General features: G+C 39.2%; 1 non-coding gene across 1 annotated transcript; it reads left to right on the plus strand.

The window, feature by feature from the left end:
• The first annotated feature begins 2,344 nt into the window (after positions 1-2,344).
• Positions 2,345-2,451, plus strand: LOC127742027 (small nucleolar RNA R71). The gene has a single exon (XR_008003214.1). It is a non-coding gene; the product is annotated as a small nucleolar RNA R71 (small nucleolar RNA).
• Positions 2,452-3,794: the final 1,343 nt, after the last annotated feature.

Consider the following 3,794-nt stretch of genomic DNA (forward strand, 5'->3'; position numbering starts at 1 on the left):
CCCCAAAACGTGATCAAAGATGTAAAATCCAAGATTAATTCCAAGATTAAAATACAATAGTAAAAAGTCCTATTTATACTAAACTAGTTACTAGGGTTTACAAAAATAAGTCTTAGTGCAGAAATCCACTTCCGGGGCCCACTTTGGTGTGTGCTTGGGCTGAGCTTGAGCTTTACACGTGCAGAGGCTTCTCTTGGAGTTAAACGCCAAGTTGTAACGTGCTTTTGGCGTTTAACTCTGGTTTGTGATGTGTTTCTGGCGTTTTACTCCAGAATGCAGCATGGAACTGGCGTTGAACGCCAGTTTGCGTCATCTAAGCGAAAACAAAGTATGAACCATTATATATTGCTAAAAAGCCCTGGATTTTTACTTTCCAACGCAGTTGGGATCGTGCCATTTGGAGTTCTGTAGCTCCAGAAAATTCATTTCGAGTGCAGGAAGGTCAGAATCCAACAACATCTATAGTCCTTTTTCAGCCTGAATCATATTTTTGCTCAGGTCCCTCAATTTTAGCCAGAAAATACCTGAAATCACAGAAGTTTGTCCAGAAATGTGAATTTTGCATAAAAACTAATAAAAACATCCCTAAAAGTAGCTAGATCCTACTAAAAACTACCTAAAAATAATGCCAAAAAGCGTATAAATTATCTGCTCATCAATCATCCTTTGGTTCTTTAGGTTATGGCTCAGATTCAGGTGTAGGTTTGTAAAATGGAAGGTGAGGTGTTCATCATGTATTCTCAGTATTAACTCTCCTTGTTCCACATCTGAGCGCTCTAGCAGTGGCTAGAAACGGTTTCCCCAGAATGATTGGATGGAGGTAACTTTCTTCCATGTCTAGAACAACAAAGTTTGTGGGGGAGGAAGTATATTCCAACCTTTACCAGTACATTCTCCACTACTCCTACTGGCCAGTTAAAGGACTACATCTGTGAGTCTTAGCTCATTAATTTGCAGCTTCCTCATGAGAGATAGTGGCATGAGATTTAGTCTTGCTCCTAGATCACAGAATCCCTTGTCAATCATTGTATCACCTATAACACAGGGGATGTGAAAACTTTCTGGATCTTTTTTCTTGGTAGGTAAGTCCTTTTGGATGAGGGCACTACATTCCTTGTTTATCACCACTGTTTGTCCCCCCTTCAAGGTGCTCTTCTTAGCTAGTAGCTCCTTCATACATTTAATGTAGGTGGGCATCTATTGGAGGGCTTCTAGGAAAGGGATGTTGACACGAAGAGACTTAAATATCTCCAGGAATCTAGTGTACATTTTTTCCTCCTTACTACCCCTGAGTCTCTAAGAGAATGGTGCCTTAGGCACATAAGGTTCCAGAATTTACTCCTCTTTTGATTCTTTTCCTTGTACAGGTTCATTTCCTTGTTCTTTCTCATCCAAGTTTCCTTATGAATTTCCTTGGCTATGCTCTGTTGGCTTGTTGATGTCTTCTTCCAGGATTTCTTCATTCGTAAAAGTAATTGCCTTACATTCTTCCCATTTCTCATTCTTCATTTTCCCTCTTGGATTTTTCTCAGTGTCACTTAGGAAGTTATCAGTGGACTTAGGAATCTGCTATGAGAAGTGTCCCACTTGCGATTCAAGCTTCTTAATGGTCTCTCCTCAGCTTTTCATACTATCTCTCACTTTTTCCTTGAAATTCCTGTTGTCCTGAACTTCCTTGCAAAGATTTGCAAGCATAGCTTCAATTTTGGACAATCTGTTATCATCATGTGGTGATGGTTGGTTAGAATTAGGTTGTTGAGAGTGGTTATTTTGGGTTTGGTATGGTGGCTAGGAAGAATTATTGTATGGGTGTTGATATGATCTTGGATTGAATTGTTGGTAGGTGTATTGGGTAGGATTATGAGGTTTCTAATCTTTGTATTGGTTTTGTTGGATTCCCCACCCAAAGTTTGGGTGGTTCTTCCAACCAGGGTTGTTGGTTTTAAAATATAGATAATGAATTCGCCTAGATGAATTTCCAATGTAATTGGCTTCCTCCCAGCTAACTCCTTCCTCTGTGTCCAACTCTCCTTAAGGTGATGGTTGAGTATGGATAGCTGCAGCCTGATTCTTCTCCATTAGCTTGGTCAAGTCAGCTAGTTGCTTAGTGATCATCTTATTTTGGGCCAGGATTACATCCATGTGGTTTAATTCCATAACTCTTCTGTTGTTGCTTCTGACTGAGGCATAGAAATACTCATTGTCAGCCACTGTTTCTATGACATCTATGGCCTCTTCAATAGTTTTCTTCTTGTTGAGGGAACCTCCAGATGAATGGTCTACAGCTTTCTTTGATTCATGTGACAGCCCTTCATAAAAGATATGCAGTTGCACCCACTTATTGAACATATCTGGGGGGCATTTCCTTGTCAAATCTTTGAATCTCTCCCAGGCTTCATATAAGGTTTCACCATCCTGCTGCCTGAATATTTAAACCTCCGCTCTCAGCCTATTGTCTCTTTGTGGGGGATAGAACCTTGGTAAGAATTTATTTACTATATCTTCCCAAGTTGTGAGGCTTTCCTTTGGAAATGATTCTAGCCACTTAGATGCTTTTATCCCTTAGAGAGAATGGGAATAGAAGCAATCTGTAGGCATCAGGATGAACTCCATTTGATTTCACTGTATCACAAATCCTTAGGAATGCAGTGAGATGCTAATTAGGGTCTTCTTGGGCACTTTCTCCGAAAGAACAATTATTTTGGATGAGATTGATGAGTTGAGGCTTCAATTCGAAGTTATTAGCTTGGATGGTTGGCTTTTGAATGCTGCTCCCATAATTCCCAGGGTTGGGATTAATGTAGGAGCCTAGCACTCTTCTATCTTGTCCAGCAGGGTTGGCTACACCTCCTCTGGCATGAGTGTTCACCTCTCTTTCATGATGGTTTTCTATATCATCCTCCATGTTTATATCCAAGTCTTCCTCCTCTTCCTCTGCACCAATAGCCTTCTTTCCTCTTGCTTCCCTCCTTAATCTAAGGAAGGTCCTCTCCGATTCGCTGTCAAAAGAAGTTGAGACCCCCCTTATACCTGTCATACAAGTGACAAGACAGGCTGCAAATAGCAAGTGAAGATTTAACAGTTAATTAAAAAGTGTGGTTAGAGCAATTGAGGCAATTAATCAAATAGTTAATGAGTCAGTAGGTTAGTTTTTGCTGGAAAGTAAGGAAATAAAGAAAAATAAAAAGAAACAACTAAAATTGCAGAAAGTAAATGTAGCAGCAGAAATTGAAATTCAATTAACAATAGAAAAGAAAAATGCTCAATCTAGTTATCCTCCAATTTAGTAATTGGCAATATAGAACCAATCCCTGGCAACGACGCCATAAACTTGATACACGAAAACTTGTCTCTCAACAAATTTCCTACCGGCAAGTGCACCAGATTGTCGTCAAGTAAAACTCACTATAGAGTGAGGTCGAATCCCACAGGGATTGCTTGGTTGATCAACTTTAATTGGAGAATTGTTCTAGCTGAACAAAATCAGAATTGAATTGAGATTGCAGAATGTAAATTGGCAGGAAATTTAAAGTGCAAGAAATGTAAATAACTAAATGTAATGACTGAATTTAAATGGCAGAAAGTAAATTACAAGTAATTTAAGTGCAGAAGCTTAAATTGTAAGAAATTAAATGGGAATAGGGATCAAGCATGAACTTAAAGAGCAGAATGTAATGAGAATGGGTAAGATCAGAGTAGGGGATTCATTGGGTTTTAGGAGATATTGAACTCTCCGGATCAAATCATTTTCATCTCTTCCTCAATCAACGCATTCATTGACCTTGCTTGGCAAT

Source organism: Arachis duranensis, chromosome 9, assembly GCF_000817695.3.
Source record: "Arachis duranensis cultivar V14167 chromosome 9, aradu.V14167.gnm2.J7QH, whole genome shotgun sequence".
In the NCBI taxonomy this organism is placed as follows: Eukaryota; Viridiplantae; Streptophyta; class Magnoliopsida; order Fabales; family Fabaceae; genus Arachis; species Arachis duranensis.